The sequence below is a fragment of the Acinonyx jubatus genome, chromosome C1 (assembly GCF_027475565.1).
Source record: "Acinonyx jubatus isolate Ajub_Pintada_27869175 chromosome C1, VMU_Ajub_asm_v1.0, whole genome shotgun sequence".
NCBI classification, from domain to species: Eukaryota; Metazoa; Chordata; class Mammalia; order Carnivora; family Felidae; genus Acinonyx; species Acinonyx jubatus.
In genome coordinates this window covers 216,316,772-216,333,133 of record NC_069381.1, presented here as the reverse complement: position 1 = coordinate 216,333,133, position 16,362 = coordinate 216,316,772, and the positions used below count along the sequence as shown (strand labels likewise).

General features: G+C 60.6%; 1 protein-coding gene across 5 annotated transcripts in view; it reads left to right on the top strand.

Moving 5' to 3' along the window:
• The first annotated feature begins 1,816 nt into the window (after positions 1–1,816).
• HDAC4 (histone deacetylase 4) overlaps positions 1,817–16,362 on the top strand; it is a 289,488-nt gene continuing 274,942 nt past the window's right edge. For 2 of the 5 annotated variants that reach the window (XM_053216030.1, XM_053216034.1), the window contains exon 1: positions 1,817–2,032. The gene's annotated coding sequence lies outside the window, so the exon portion shown is untranslated. The remainder of the gene's footprint in view (positions 2,033–16,362) is intronic. The other 3 variants (XM_053216029.1, XM_053216027.1, XM_053216028.1) reach the window with 2 other exon arrangements.

Here is a 16,362-nt window from a genome sequence, read left to right as displayed (position 1 = left end):
GAGGGCGGCCAACGGTGGGGCAGCGCAGGCCTACCCTCTCCTCCCCCAATCTAGTGGGTGACTTCTGAGGACCAAATCACCCCTGGAGATTTCTCCATGGACTTTTCTTCTGTCATGACCACGTTGTCAAGGCAGGTAGCATTCCCGTTCCAACGGACCTGCCTGCGTATCTTCGCGAGAGCTGCAGTATAATGCGAGTGCAGGGTCACGTTAGGGGAGCCTGACCAGCAAGTACGTTGTGGCACTGGAGCGGGGAAAAATCCCTTGGGTTCAGTTAAATGATCTATCTCTTTAGAGTCTGCTTTCTAGGAAAGAAGCTGCTTTAGTGATGAGACAACGTATTTAACGAACTTTGATTATTAAGATCTCAAGTTTTCTCAGTCCCTAGTTTGGGCTGAGAAACACCTTGCGAGGTTTCTGAGCATTCTGCCAGCTGTGAAGTTTTCCGGAAGCAAACTAACGTCACGCAAGCTGCAGGTGCCTTGCCGAACTCTGGCTGGAGGAAGCGCCTTCCAAACAACTCCACAGAGCCCGGGCCCTCGAGGCCGTCGCAGCGCGGTGCCAGCCCGCCCGTGCCGCCCGCGGGCACCCGCACGCTCCTCGCGGGTGCTCCCTCCCACGGGGCCACAAACGCCACTCCGGAAAGCGGGAGGCGCACGCAGGCCGCAGGGCGAGTACCCTGCTGCGGGGGGGCACAGGCCGGGGGTGGCCGCAGGTGGCTTTCCGCGCCCGCCGCCGGGCAGCCCGCGGGGTCTGCAGGGCCGGCGGGACCCGGAGCGGCCACACCACGCGGCCCAAACCATCCCGACACGGCAACTCACAGCCCCGGAGCGCTGGGTGCGGATAGGTGGCCCGGGACCACCGCGCGCGGACGACTCTGGCCGGCGGACCGCACCGGGCCCGCTCCCCGCCCGTCGGGGAACAGCCGCCGGCCAGCGCCCCCCTCCGCCCCGCAGGCCGCGTTCCCGCCGCGGGGAAGGGCGGGGCCCGCCGCGCCTGCGCACTCGCCCTCCGCGCCGCCCGTGCGTCTCCCGGAGCACGCCGCACCACGTGACCGCCGCCAGTACCCAAGATGGAGGCCGTGGCCAGGCCCGAGCGGCCGCCTGTCTCAGCCCGCGCCCAAGAGTGCGCTCGCTAGGCGCGCAGTCCCGATCACTAGGCCGGCACAGGACAGCTCTTCGGGGCTGCCGAGTGGAGCTCGCCAGAACCAGGGCCCACGTTTACAATCACAAGCCGCCCGGCTCCCTGCGCTTTCTCAACCGCGAAGCGCCCAGCGACTGGCGCCTGGAGCGTCCTTTGGTAGCCACGCCCCCCAGGATTGGCAATTCGAGCAGCCAACGGGGTCCAGGACGTGTGCGGGAAGGCGGGCAGAGGTGGAGCATCCCTGCCGTTTGTGCGGCGTCTGGCCTCGCGGTTGGCCGCCGCGGGACGAGGGGCGGGAGCACACGGGGCGGTACCCGGGGCCCCAGTGGACCAATGGAAGGACGGCCGGGCGGCCGGGGAGGGCGGTCGGAGGGCGGGGCCGAACCGTAATTGACGAGCTCTTCGTTAGAAATCGGGCAGAAGGGAGGGGCCCGGGAGGGGAGGTGATGCAAGGCTGGCGCAGCCAATGGCTGCAGAGCCGCCGGCTGGGGGGCGGGGCCGGGGCGGCTGACGGGCGTCGGGCGGGACCTATCAGCGCCCGGCTCCGTGCTGGAGGGGGGAGCGGCATCATGGTTCAACGTGGGTCAATTTTTTGTGAATGAGGAGGGGAGGTTGTGGGGCCGCCGCCGCGGAGCACCGTCCCCGCCGCCGCCCGCGCCCGAGCCCGCGCGCCCGCCCGCGCCGCCGCCGCCGCCTCAGCAGCCTGGGCCCGGCGCGCCGCGGCCGCGTCCTCGCTGTCGCCGCCGCCCGAGCGCCCGCCCGCCCGCCGCCGGCGGTGGTGGTGGTGGTGGTGGTGGTGGTGGTGGTGGCGGCGCAGGCTGAGGAGATGCGGCTCGGAGCGCCCGCGCGGGGCTAGAGCGCCCGCCCCGCCGCCGCCGCCGCCGCCGCGGTAAGCGCAGCCCCGGCCCGGCCCCGGCCCGCGGGCCATTGTCCGCCCCCCCGTCCGCCCCCCCCTCCCAGCCCGCGGGCCGCCGGCCCCACGCCCCCCGCCGCCGCCGGCCCGGCAGGTGGACGCCCGGGTCCGCGCCCGGGTCCGCTCCCCGGCCCGGCCCGGCCCCGGCCCCGTGCGCCAGGCCGCGCGTGGCGCCCAGCCCGTGGGTTTTCCGGAGCGGGCGCCGGAGCCGGGCCGCCGAGGCCGGGCCAGGACGGCCGGCTGGCCTCCGGGGGGTGGGGTGGGGTGGGGAGCACGCGCGGGGCGCCCGCCCAGGCCGAGCCCGCGGCAGGTGGGCCGGGGGCGCCCGGAGCCGGGCGGGCGCCGTTTATGTAACTTTGTCCAGGGCTGTGAGTTTGCAGAAAAACGTCCCTCCCCGGGGCTCGCGGCGCGGGTGCCCCGGTCCGTGACGGGAGGGGTGGGGGTGCTGCCCGCGACCCCGGGAGGGTGCCCGCAGGATTTCCACGGGCCGAGCTGTGGCCCGGTCCTGCCCAGATGGTGGGAGCCGCGTTTCCCCGCGTTGCAAAAGCACACCGCGGGATTATGAGCAAATTATCTCGTATTTACATTTAACGTTGAAATATTTGACACTGTTACAGCACGAGACCGTGCGTATCAGTTGGAAAGGCCGGGGGTGGAACCCAGTGTACTCATTTAATGCACATCAAAAATTTGTAATAACTTGCAGCAGCTGATATGAGTGTTTTCTTTATTGCATGTTGTAAATTGACCTGCTGTGACACAATTTTCAAATAAAGCGTTGCAGAAATTAAACTTAAGTTATTTTAAAACTAATGACTTTCTTAACTAAATCTTAATTGCATTACTGTAGAGACCTACCTAATTGCTTGCTGAGGGCGGCTCTGCCCTCGGTGAGGGAGGAAGGGGCCTGGGCAGTTAGTTTGCTTCCTCTCTTTTCTCCACTCAGGCTTTTCTGTTTATTCCCACAAACCACCTAAGCATGGAAGGCCTGGGAGTAAACATGTAAACAGCCCTCACCCAGCGCCAGCCCGGCAAGATCGGGGCAACGCTGGTGGGTTTGCACCTTGGCCTGGTTTCACTTTTTCTTTTGCAATACGATCGAGGTTGCCTGGAGTTTTAATTGCTTCTGGTAATTCCGTGCATTATGTTAGGGATTGTCCTATGAAACTGATGTGATTTCAGAATTGAGCCAGGAAAGGTGGCGGTTAGTGGGGATCGGGGAGAGGAAGAGGCATTGAATTAGGAAAACTCAGCTGCTTGTACACAAATATACACTACAGCAATTACAAAGCAACAAAAGTTATTGCAGAATTTTGCGGTAACTATGGCAACACAATTACTCCATTATAATTGGAAATGCAAAATGCCACCCTGCTAGAGAAGTTTCATCAGAATGGAGTTTTGGATATCAAAAATAGGCGAGATTTAATTTTTTTTTTTCCCAGGTAGCTCCTGAGAAATCTAAGATCTGTGTTCAATTATCTATTTTTAACGCTGATCCAGCTTTCCCAGATACTCTACTCCCTTGGATCTGTGGCATCTTTCCCCAGAATTCACATTTGTGTGGGAGGGAAGTATTTTCCTGCCTTAAAACCACACACCCTGACACATTGTAAGACTTGTATAGCTTTCTGTGTTCTGGGCTTTTATTTTAAAGATCAAATACCTTAGTAAGGAGAGCAGTAATCAATCAGAAGAGAAGCAGATTTATGCAGCAGGGAGATGTAACACTGCCCTCTTTAGGGTTAGTCCTTTCTCCTGCAAGCTGGCAGCGGGAGTGCCTCTGGGGGAGCCCCGGGGGGCAGAGGGGGGGGGGGGATGACTGTGGACTACTGTAGGCCTCGGGACCAAGGACAGATGTGGCCTAAGCAGCCCTGAGCCAGAATGTTCTGTGGTCAGCAGCGTCACAGCCATGCAGAATCAAACTCCACATGCCATGTTCTCCGAGGCCTCGGGGGCTGTTAGGGCAGCAAGGTCGACAGAGCAACACGGCACCCTGTCCGCGTGCAGCTGGGGCGGCAGAACTCGCCTTTGCGCGGTCAGAGACCTGCTTTATAAGGGTGCCCCTCTTGGTGTTTACCAGGGGCACTCTAGTTCTGGAAGTTTCCAGAACACGTTGTGGGGTTGCTGCCGTTTAATTTCGTTATAACTTTCCTTTTAACTGCTGCCTATTTATGCCCAGTAATCGACTTCCATTTTCTAGCTTCATTGTGAGGCTTCAATGCAGCATGAATGGCTTTGAATTTCTCATCCTTTGATGTTGGGGGTGGCACCAGGGCAAAGGCGACTTTGTGCAGTCTTAATTGCCGGAGCAGAAGAAGCATTTCATCACTCCTGTAGAATCCGTCCATACCGTTCTCTATTGAAAACGGCTGGGCTTTCATCACTCAGATGCTGCCCCGGGTACGAGATTAATACCTGATGCAGGGAGCAAGGGAGACGCACAGAATGAGGGGCAGCTGCTGGCCCAGAGGCCGTGGGCGACGGGCTGTGGCCAGGCTCGGGCTCCTGGACCCGAATCGGTTCCTGCAGCTGCGGGTCTGGGCCGGCCCGGCCCGGCCTCGGTGTGTGGAGGCCTCAGCTTCGGCCCACGCTCTGCGGCCTGGGAGGCCGGGCCTGAGCCCCCTGCCCCATCGGGTTGGGGCAGGCGTCAAGTCGGGAGGGGTTTTTGTTTCAATCTCAGACAGTCTGCATGGGTTCGAGGCTGTTGTCGGGCTTGACCTTAGGGGAGGGTGTAGCGTCCTTTGGTTTAAGTCAGACAGAGGGCTCCCTGTCAAAATTGATGCTCCATTTTAACAGACCTTCGCAACGTATGTTACCAGAGCGTTTCCTTTGGGGGGGAAAAATGTCCTGAAGGAAGATCTGTGAGTTCTCTTCCTAAGATCAGTTTTCTCTTCTCGGGGTCTGTTTAGGGGTGCGGGGTGGGCTGTGGCATCCGTGGCCGCTTGAATGCCTTTTCTGGTGTGCCTCGTCCTGCATTTCCTGGAAAAGAAATGGTCCAGGGCCCTCCACAGGTGACCTCTCCTTGGGATCCTCCATGTAACATCGGGGACAGATCGTCTGCCTCAGTGGATGCAGAACCCAGAATGTTTCCTAGTGAGGAGATCCGAACACTAGCGATTGTGGCGTAGCCCGCTAGCTAACAAGTAACAAGCCCGTGTTGTAAAGGACCCCTCCTCATGACGCGGTTCCCCTGTACCCGTTTCGCAAAGGAGGAAACGGAGCATCTGGTCCCCGTGGCTGAATCAGGTCCCATATGCCGATTCCCTCTTCCCTTCCATGCCTCTGCTTCCAGGCCAGCGATGGTCTTGAGGCTGGAGTTCAGCGTTGTTGAGGCTTTGGGGAAGACATGGCCTCTGTGAGAAGATGACAGTTTGGGGTATCTTTTGGGTTCAGTGGGGTGTCGACTGTTGCTGGAGCGGCTGTCGCTGACACCTGAGTTTTGGTAGGGTCTGGGAAGTAATTCTGGCTTTCTCGTGCTGTCTGCTGGGGTGTGTGTGTGTGTGTGTGTGTGTGTGTGTGTGTGGCATTGTAGGACTGGAAGGGATCTTTTTAAAAAAATTTTTTTAACATTTATTTATTATCGAGGGACAGAGAGACAGAGCGTGAGCATGGGGGGGCAGAGAGAGAGAGGGAGACACAGAATCGGAAGCAAGCTCCAGGCTCCGAGCCGTCAGCACAGAGCCCGGCGTGGGGCTCGAACCCACAAACCGCGAGATCATGACCTGAGCCGCAGGCGGACGCTCGACCGACTGAGCCACCCAGGACTGGAAGGGATCTTAACAGTCTTGTTAGCTGGTGTCGGGTATAGCCCATGCTTAAGATCTTCTGAGCCTGCCTGGGGGCTGGTGAGGATAACAGAGAACACCCCATGTTCCACATCCATTCCAACCAATGCACTTCGGCCTTAACTGTTTTGTCGGCAGGATTGCCTTGGAAGATTTTATTGGAAGAAAGCATTCGAAAGATCAAAAACTCTGAACTACTAATGTAATCTATCCTTATCGTAACACCACGCCAGAAACCTTCAAGAGAAAATGTTGACAGATAGAACCGCGTGAGAATGGAAGAAAATTCTTTTTGGCAAAAGATTCCGTAAGTGAGGTTAAGAGACAACAAGAGAAAAAAAATACATAACAAGATGTGCCTACATGAGCTTAATAGCCACCATGTAAAGAGCTGTTGCAAACCAGTAAGAAAAGGATGAGCACCTCTATTGTGAGATGTGCAAAGCCTATAAATGATACAAATTACAGTAGCTAATGTAGAAAGCTTAGCTTTATTAATTTTAGGTGAAAGATTTCATTTATGCCCATCATATCAGCGAAGGTTGTTTGATAACACCCCCTTGGTGGTGATAACAATAATTCCTATCTTACAAGGTTTTTGTGAAATCGAAATAAGTTATTATGTGGAAATTGCTCAGAATAGGGCTTGGTACATAGTAAGCACAATACAAGTGTTGGTTGTTGTTACTATTTGTTCTCTGGAGAGCAAACTGATTACTTAATTACTCTCCAGAAAAGTCTGTGAGTCGAAAACTTAAATGGTCATGTTTCTGATCCCAGCAATTCTGTTTGTCGGGACTGTTGATTCTTAGGAAAGAACGTGAGAAGTACTTAGGTGTCCAGATGTGTGCGGGAGATCTTTTGTCCATTGTTCATAAAGGCGATACTTCTTAAAAACATTTCAGTATTTTCTTCCCTGGAATGTGCGTGCACGGGCTCACACGTCAGAAGCGTGCAGTGTGTTCAGGAAGCAGGTCCTGAGCAGTACTCAGGGCATCTATCTATCTATCTTTCTTTCTTAACTACCTGGGTCTCTAAAGTGATGATGGCGGTCCTCTGGGGTGTCAGGGAAATGTCCTGTGAGGGACTCTCGTTGACTTTTCGTAAATGTTGGTGTTGCATACGTGTTTGCTCCGAGCATGTGTTACTTTTTAATAGTAATACTTTTTTTTTTTTATCCCTGCTATTTCCACTGGTGAAAAAAACGCTCTTCAGCTTGATTATTTATAAAGGAGAAAAACCAGGTCCTTGGGAAGTTGATAAATATGCTTAGCATTAGAAGAATTTAGGGGATTTGGTTCTCCGACTCGCCTGGCCTCCTGGGTCTGGGCTGTTCTGGCACAGTCCGTATGCTGTACGTGGTATCTTCCGTGGTCTCTACCGAGAGTAGGCCTGTACCCTTCCTTCCCTTCTGCAAGACCCTGTTATGGCCTCCCCTTGTTCTCGGGATCCTGGAAGGCCCGCCTGACCCTGGCCTCTGTTTTCCCTGCCGCATCTGGTAGCACCTGTCCTGTTCCCTGAGCTTCGGTCTTTTTACCTGCTTTGCTTCGCAAGCCCCCTTCGACCTGGAGACTTTGTCCACACCGTTGCTGGTCCTTGGCACTACGTTCCCTCGTCTCCCTCTTCCTTGACCCTCATCCGTGCGAGGAACTGTGACACGTAAGCCCAGCATCCTTTTTTAAAAAAAAATTTTTTTATTAAAAAAACTTCTTTAATGTTTATTTATGTTTGAGAGAGAGAGACAGAGCATGAGCTGGGGAGGGGCAGAGAGAGGGAGACACAGAATCCAAAGCGGGCTCCAAGCTCTGAGCTGTCAGCACAGAGCCCGGCGCGGGGCTCGAACTCACGGACCGCGAGATCACGACCTGAGCCGAAGTCGGACGCTTAACCGACTGAGCCCCCGGGCGCCCCAGCCCAGCATCCTTTTGATTCCTTGCTGACAGGGTCCAGCGGTGGAATTTCAGTAGCTCGTTGGGCCAATGGCGGTTTGGTGTTCTCTCTTCTTACTAGCTGGGGGCTCCAGGGGCTTGAGGGGCTCCGAGGGCCGCGTGCCTGCTGCGTGTGCCCAGTCCTGGTGGTGGAGTTGCTCCATGAGGGAGTGGGGGAGCGGCTGAACAGGGGGCACGGCGTCGGCCTGGGTGGAGAGCCTGGTCGGGGACCGGTCTTCAGGCCTCGTGGCATCTCTGCTTCTGCCCGTGCTCTGGAATCGCCCGCTTCCTCCCGGCCTCAGTCTGGAAACTGCTTGGTCCTGATTTGGAGATGACATACTTTTAAGTGGACACCATAAACACGAGTCAAGTGGATTCTGGCGACGCGGCGAAGTGGCACATGGGGCCGCCGTGTGGGGCCAAGGCCTGTGCGCACAGCCCGTCCCCAGCCGGGTCCGGGGCTCCGGTGTCCCAGAGGGCGAGCCGCGGCTTTTATTAATGACACTTCGCCGTTTGTTTCATGTCGTAATTAATGACATTATTTAAGTCGTTTCTTACCTAACCTCATAATTTTAGTACGATACCCTAATACGAGCCTGCGTGTAAACGTCTTGTGGTCTGCTCCGTTTAGAGCAGTGAATGTTAGGCTGTGTTAGTTTACTATTGTTTACGAAGTACTCCGTCCGCGTGAGTCAAGTGCTTTTGTTGGACTGAAGTTTGAGCCTGAGACAATAAATCAGTTCTTACGGCCGACCGCCCGAGCTGGCCTTCCAAGTGGGGGTGCCGCTCAGGCGGGGGCCCGGCCGTGTGTTCCCGCAGAAGCGGCGTCATCTGGTGTCTGCCGTGCTGTTGCCGGAGCGGGTCTATTTCAGACTTTGGAAGAGAAGCTTCTGTGGTCCCCGCCCCCCCCCCCCCCCCCCCCCCCCCGCCGGCCCTCTTTGCTGGGGGTGTGGCGGCGATGTTGTGGTTGGGAGCTTGTTCCCTACAAGTTTCCAACGGGTCAGTTATTATCTTACAGGTGCTCAGCCTGCCCCCACCCCGAGAATGGACGTCCCTCACAGGGGTGGCGACGCACCGTGACCGCTCCTTGCCTTGGGGGGCCTCGGGGGCAGATGCAGAGGCCCCCGACTTGACCAGGAAGCCCCGGCCTCTGCTGCGTGAGCTTAGACGTCCGTGGGGACAGGAGGAAGAGGGGGCGAGCACACACAGGTGCACCGGGGCGTGGGAAGCTGGGGGCGCTGGGGGCCAGTGGGTGCAGAGCCTGAGCCCGGTGAGCCGGAGCCGGAGTTGTGGGGCCGCGGCGGCCTGCTCTGGGGGCTCCGAGGCCGCAGCGTGTGAGGAAGGGCCAGCTGGACAGACCAGGGGGCTTGTCCCCACGAAGGGCGGTCTGCTTGTACCTAATCGGGGAATCGGGGTTTCTGCGTGACTCTCCGTTCTGGTTCCTGTGAGGTGCCGTGTGTCTGGCTTCTCTCGGTCTAACCTGGTGGAGGCAACACGGTTGGGGAAGCGGTGTGGGCGGGACCTGCCACGAAGCCCCCCGGGTGGCCCGCTGGCCCCGTGTGCTCCCAGCTCACACTACGGGGGTGCGGGAGGGCCTTCCCTCCTGCATCCAGTGTCACTGAGAGGCCTTTTCGGTGTCCAGGACTCTTTAGAGTAGTTGTGAGGGCCCAAGCTCGGTGGGAGTCGATGAGGAGAACATTCTGGAAGGGACCTGAGCCAGCCTCTAATCCAGCTGTCGGTTTCGTATGTGGGGACTCAAAAGCTAACTCTGAGCTCCACCTGGCCCCCTGCAGGGTCTTTTTCCACAGGTACTGTGTCCTTAGAGTGTCCCGGCCCAAAGCAGGGCCCCGGCAGGTGGACAGATCACGGCGGGGGTTGCAGGCCCTTCCGGGCTGGCGTTGGAGGCTCTCCCCCTTAGACGTGCTGTTCCAGCCCCACCGGGGCCGAGGGGTTGGAGCGTTCTGGTGAGCCCGGCCCCCACTTCCCCTTTGGGGCCGTGGACGCCTGGAGGAGGTGAAGTCGCCCGGTGACTCTGCGGGGCCAGGGCGTGCAGTTGGGGTGGTGACCGGTGTGCGTGTGGGGGCGGTGGCCCTCAGCCAGCGTGGGCCTTCAGAGCGAGTCATGAGGAGCCGTTGGGGAAGCCGTGGTGCCTGAAGGCCCGCTCTGCTCTCAAAGTCCTGCATGGTGCTGCCCTGGGAAGGCTCTGGGTGGCTCTGGTCCCCGTTCCTTGGAAAGCCTCGCTTTGCCAGCACAAGGGGCCGTGTCATCATTCCCTCCTCAGCCACCGGGCTGGAGGGACGCATTGAAGGACGCGTCCCTGGCCCCTCGCTTCTTTCCTCCGCCCCGGTGAGTTCTTTGTCTGAAGTTCATCGTTGTCCTCGCACTTCGAGCACGCGGCTGGTTTTGCAGCCGCCCGCACGCGTGCCCTGTGGCCAGCCTGGCCCGCGGTCCGCCTGCGACACCCCACCTGCCGCGCACTCCTACGCACCCTGAGGAGGCGTGGGACGGCCGCGGGGACCCCCAGCCGAGGAGCGCCCACTCCCCTCCCGGCCCTGACGGGAGAGTTGGCCTCTGGGGACCTGGGGTTACAAACAGCACTGTGAAGTGTGCCCCCGGCTCCTTGCCCAGATCAGAGTGCCCTTCTGTGCGGGCGTGGGTAACGTCCGTGCACGCGTGTGGTGCGTTTTGGGGAAGCTGTCGTTTTCACAATTCTTGGCGTTAAGTAGCAGCCGGGGCTGCGCTCTGGCGTCGGGCGCTTGAGTCCCAGGGCTCCTCCAGCGGACTCTTCCAGGTGCGGGCGGGGGTGCCAGCTCCGTTTCTGTGGTGCCCGTGGGCCTGCGGTGTGCGGGAGGGATTTCCGCAGGTGTAGACGTGTTGTTTTCCGCGGGCAGACGTGGGTGTCGGGTCAGACCCGGGTCGGGATCTCCGCTTCGCTGTGGTGACCGTGTTGCCTGGTCTCCACGAGTCGGAGGTGCCGGCTGTAGGCGGGAGGCCGAAGGGGCTGCTGCGGGGTCAGGGAGCCTGTGCCTACGGCTCGGCCCTTCTCCTCCCCCGACCTCCACCGAGGGGGCGGTTGGTGACTTTGGTGTCCCTTACGTCACTTCAGGGCCCCCTGAGGTCCCCGTGCCGGCTCAGGGCGTCTCTGCCTGTGTCGGCTGAGGTCACGGCAGGGTGAGCGCCTCCCCAGAGGACCTCAGTCACGTGTGGGAGCCAGTCGTCTGTCCGGGTCTCTGTAGGTGCTGTCTCTTAGCCTACAGAGCTCTTGCCCTTGACCGCTCACAGCACCCTGCACACAGCACGCCCGACATCGGCAGCTCCGAGGGCGCCGCTGTGCGCGTCAGGGACCCGGAGGGCCTTCTGCTGTCACACACGGGGCTTGGGGCGTGGCGGCGGCTGTCCCGCTGCGCCTGGGCCTCGGCCACGGTGTGACTCGTCCCCGGGCCAGTGGTGCCAAGGTCCCCAGCCCCGAGGGTGATCCGTGAACATAAGTGATGGACACCTCATGCCAGGATCTCACGGTCCGTGATGCTTGCTGGTGTTCTGGAAAAGGGAGCAGCCCCAGGGCCACCCGGGTGCGTGTTCAAGTCCCGTTGGGGGTCGGCCCCGTCTCCGCTTCTCTTCGCTGTTCCACGTGACATGTCAGCTACAGGACTGGGTATCCCTCCCCTCCTGCCACCGTGCTGCTGTGCTCTCCGATGACCCTCTGCTGCGGGCTGGCGGCTCGAGGGGACCTGTGTGGCCTGGGTACGCAGGTCCGGGCGGAGGGGCTGCGGGTGTGGGGCGTGGGGAGCAGGGGAGGGTGGTGAAGAGCTTGGCGGCTGAGTACTTCTGGTGCCCTGTGGGCACAGCCTTCCGTAGGTGGGACCGCGGTGGCCTTGTTGTAGGACCAGGTAGCCTGTGCTGAACAGAGGAGCACGGAAACAGGAGACCAGATTATGTCCTCTCGGGGATTACGGGAAAGGCCGTTTGAGGGATTCTCGGGAGTAGCTCTCAGCCTTGAGCAGGAAGATGTTTCCGGCAGTTGGCCGTCACGTGGGATCTCTCCACGGTGGATTCACGGAGCACCGTGTGCTGCAGGGAACGGATTGACTTGCTTTCCCGGGAAGTCAGGTGAAGGGCTGGCAGGGTTCAGGCAGGGCTTGATCCAGCTCCTCCGCCTCGTCCTCAAGACGGGCTCGTTCTTTCCCCTGCTTGGGAGCGTCCGTTCCCGCCTGAGAGGGGCCTGTGAGCTGCTCTCGGAGCTGCAGGCACACTGGGTCACGCCCCCGGGAAAGAGTGTGTTTGTCCCAGCAAAGTCTTGGATCCGTTCTGCTTGCTGTGGCTGAGGTCGCTTGTCCACCTCTGAACGGTCACTGGCCGTGGGTATGGGCCGCACGGAGGGGCTCGGCCTCTTCCGGAAGCTGGTTGGGGAGTCAGCTTCGCTTGTGTGGAAATCGCCGTGGCTGGAAGGAAGGGGAGAGGGGCGGGTGCTGAAGAGGGACCTGGTGGACAGCAGCCGCCGAGGAGCGCCCTGCCCTCTGCAGCCCTAGCAGCAGTTCCGGAACAGCCTTCTGTGGTGGTCACGGGGGTCGAAGGGCTCAGCAGGGTCCAGAAACGAGGCGCCGACCAGGACCGCCGTGGCAGCGGCCGCTGGGGCACACCGGGTGTACCCCGGGCGCCGGAAGTCCGGGGCATGTGGCTAGAGCTGGCCTGTTGGCAAGGTGGGTAGGGGGGATGGGAGTTCATCAGGGAGATTCCTCGACTCTGGCCCTCCACCGGCTGACCTGCTGGACCCGCCACCCCTGGGAGGGGCCCTGGGAGTGGGGACAGTGGAGCCACAAGATGGCAGGGGCCGGGCCTCCTGATGCCTGTCGAAGGACTGACCCCCTGCCCTCAGGGGAGTGTTCCCAGGCAACCCAGGAGGACCAAGGCAGGTATCTGAGAACGCTCCGGAAGGCGTTGAACCCGTGTCAGCTCTCCTGCCCAGCACAGAGGCGGGCACACGCTGAGGGTGTCCTTGAGAAGGCAGAGGGTGAGTCCTGCCTGCTGTGGCACACTCGGGCCTGGTGGTTCCTGGAGAGCCCCTCCGATCGCATCCGCCTCCCTGCAGGCAAGGGATCCACGCAGAGAGCGAGCTTTGGCATCAGGTGGATGTGTCGCAAAATCCCCCTTCATATCCCTCCCACCGTGTAAGCGGCCAGATACCCAGCTTCCCTGTGCCTCAGTCTTCCCATCAGCAAAGTGGGCGTGAGGGGCTCCGCTGGGGAGGACTGTTGTCATGATCAAGCGACATTCTGAGGCCAGTGGCCTCTATGGGTTGGGAAGGATGCCCGGCTGCATCCCACGGTATTTCTTCAGCGCCGGGCACCGCAGTGTTATTAAATGTCATCCGTGGGTCCTCTCCGCCTCACTTCCTCCCAGCTGACGGTAGAGGAGGCAGGGTGGTGGGACGGTGGGCAGCTTGGGTTCGAGCCAGGCAGCGCCGAGCCCAGGCCTCTTTCCTTACACACCAGGAGCGCACAGCACAGCTGTCTGCCCCTCAGGCAGAGGCACAGGGCTCGCTGTGCGGTGCGCTTCTGGGTCGGAAAAGCAGTAGCAAGGGCCCGGCATTGTGAAAAGGGGGCCGGGTGTGCGTCCTGGCTGGCTGTGTTCAAGCTGCACCCTGGCCGTTCCCGGGTGCACCGAGGTCTGCTTTCCGTCTGCACAGTCAGCACATCGAGCCCCTGGCCTGGCTGAGCTGCGGGGATTAGCCGAGGGGTGCCCTGACGGCCCGGGGGCCTCGGCCTGGCTCCAGTCGAAGCCCCTGCTCCTGCTGACAGAAAGCTGGGCCTTGTCAGCTCCCCAGGTGGGGAAGGGTCCCGCCCCAGGAGGTTTTACTGCGGTGGCAGGTGCACCCTCTCCCGGCTGTCCTGTTGGTGGTGACGGGCCCTGTGGTCAGGTGCACAGCTGGGTCACGTGTGGTGGAACTGAGCTTGGAGGAGGCAGTTGTCCAGGGCGCGGGGGGGGGGGGGGGAACACCCGGTGCGGCCCCTGCTTGTGGCCACGCTGGCTCCTGAGGGCGGGGCAGCTGCGCCCGAGGTGGCCTCCTCCTGGCCCTTTGTCACCAGTGCCCCGTCTTCCCTCTCTTCAGCTCACGGTCAAGTTCTGGGATGTATGGCTCCGGTGTGTGCGCCCCAGCCCCGTGCACACGCCCACATAACGTGTGCACGTGTGGGCACGCCCATAGACACACGTACGTGTACTTGTGTGTGCGGAGGCACGCACACACACGGGGGCACGTGTGAAGTCTGAGAGTCTGGCTCCTCTCGTGATTCCCGTGGACGGAATTCCGCCGCTCACCTCGGGCCGCCCACCCCTTAGCGAGGAACGGCAGAGCTTCTGGAACGGTGGTGCAATGAGGTCCTCCCTCCGCAGCGTGCTGTCCTCACCCCCTTGCCCAGCCCTGAGCACGCTCACGATTTCCATCCTCGGCAGCCCGGCTTGCTCAGGCAGGGGCTGCGTGCTCGGGACCGTAGCTGTGCACGCAGGAGTTTTCCTGTTAAAGGGGCTTGGGGTCCTTTTGGGCCGGGCTCTCCCTCTTCTAGACTTGATGGGTGCTTCTTAAGGGGGTCCAGCGGTTACCCCTGGAGCCACCAGCTTTCCCCTTTTCTGGGGCCGGGCGCCGGCGTGCTCCCGTCGATGGCTCCTGGCTCTCGGTCAGCGAGTGCCCTGGCCCCTGAGGCCTCCAGCTGCCCTGGGCACCCACAGGACCTGCTTCCCGGGGCCACACTCGTCTGGAGCCTTTCCAGGGCACGGTGCCCCTTTGTCCACACCAGCCGGTGAGACCTTGAGGGGTGGCGCGGGGCCCGCTCGGAGCTAGGATTCTTGCCTGGCTGTGGCAGTGGCCCCCTCGCCTGTGGTCCCCACCCTGTCCTAGCTGTGCCTCCGCTCCCCGTTCTCCCAGCATTTGGCTCTCCACGCCAGGGCCCTAGACCGCCACCCTGAAGCATGCTCCCTGGGACCCTTCCCTCTCTTGCCTGCCTCCTGACCTCATCAGTCTTCTCCTCGCCATGTCACGGCACACCTGCGTGGTGGTCACAGCTCCCCATTCCCGAATAAAACTCGGTCCTTTGCCTCACCTGTGGGGGCTCTAGGGCTGGGTCCAGCTTCCGTTCCCCACATTCCACCATCTGTGACCTTTTCCCGGCCGCGTGGACCTGCCTCGACCTCGTTTCCTGGGCTTTCCTGCCCTCGGCCTTTATGAATGCCTGCGTCAGGCTTGCTTGGGTTCCCAGGACAGCGGCAGGAGACTGCCTCTTTTGGGTGGCTGGGCGGCTCCCTTTTGACTCGGTACAGAGAAGGTGCATTCGTGACCTCCTGCTGTCTCTGAGCCTGACCGTCGTCTCTCCTGGACTCTGTCCTCTTCCCGCCTTGTAATGAATAACAGATGAGGCGGCCACGGTTAGGGGCTCCCGAGTCCTGCCTTTGTCATGCCGTCCTCTGGAAGTCCCCACGGGCGAAACCAATAGAATCGGGCACTGTCTCTGAGCCTTGGCCCCAAGGCTGGGCTGTGCAAGGCGGGGCTCTTTCCTAGGCTTGAGGTTGAGACATAAGGAAGCAGGTGGTGTCTGTGGCCACCCGTCCCCACGTTCCCAGGGCCTGTCTCTGCCCCCAGCTCCTCCCACTGTAGGGCTGGGCTGCGAGTGCCGAGCTCACGGCTGGAGCCCCCATCCTTCGGCTCTTGTCCCCAGCAGCTCACCCCCTGTGCCGAGGAAAGACCGTTTTCTTAGCTCTCCATGGAGCGGACAAGGTTGGGAGGCCTCAGGCTACGGGAAACTAAGGTTCAGAGTCTCTCCCAAAAGGGCCCTGGGCCTGTGACCACACCAGGCCCACGAAAGACTGGGCAAGAGAGCCGAGGTACCTGTGCGAGTAGGAGGGGGTCCAGAAGAGGCCTTTCCCTCGGACGCCCGCCCCGTGATGTGCACCGAGCGCCCACACCGCCGTCTCCTGCGCCCGGGCCGCGAGGAGATGCTGAGAGCAGCTCCAGGTTCCTTGACCCACAGGCTAATGTACTTGGGAGTTTTGTGGAAGCTGCAGAATGTTAAACTGTTGTACAGCTAGGCCCCACCGTTTTCCTGACTTTGCACGGCAGCGGGGGACACCCGTGTTCCTCTTTTTCCCCCAGGGTGTTCCTGGCTCCCCGATCAGAAAGGTGGAGGCGGGCCACGCCCTGTCACTCGGAGTGAATGCTCAGATGATCACGCGGTTCACCTTCCGGTGGCCTCCCCAGCCGGGGTCCCCTTCCCAGTTTCCTCCCTGCCACGGGGCGGCTCTGTCCTTGCCTCCTCTGCGCTCCTCAGGCTAGCGTGGCCTTTGGGTGTTGGGGTGGGGGGGGGGCGGCAGTGGATGCCGGAACTGAATCCTAGTCCTTGTGGGGTTACTTTACTTGCGACGGAAAGGAATGGGCGGCGGTCAGCCGGCAAACTTTCGGCGTGCTGGATTTGGAAAACGAACTTTTGCTTGTTCCTTCCCCGTGGACATGTCTGGGTTCTCAGAGGCACCAGCCGTGGAGGCACCTGTTCTGGCCGAGGGGTGAAGAGACCGGCCCTGGCCTCTCCTCCCGTCCCAGCCC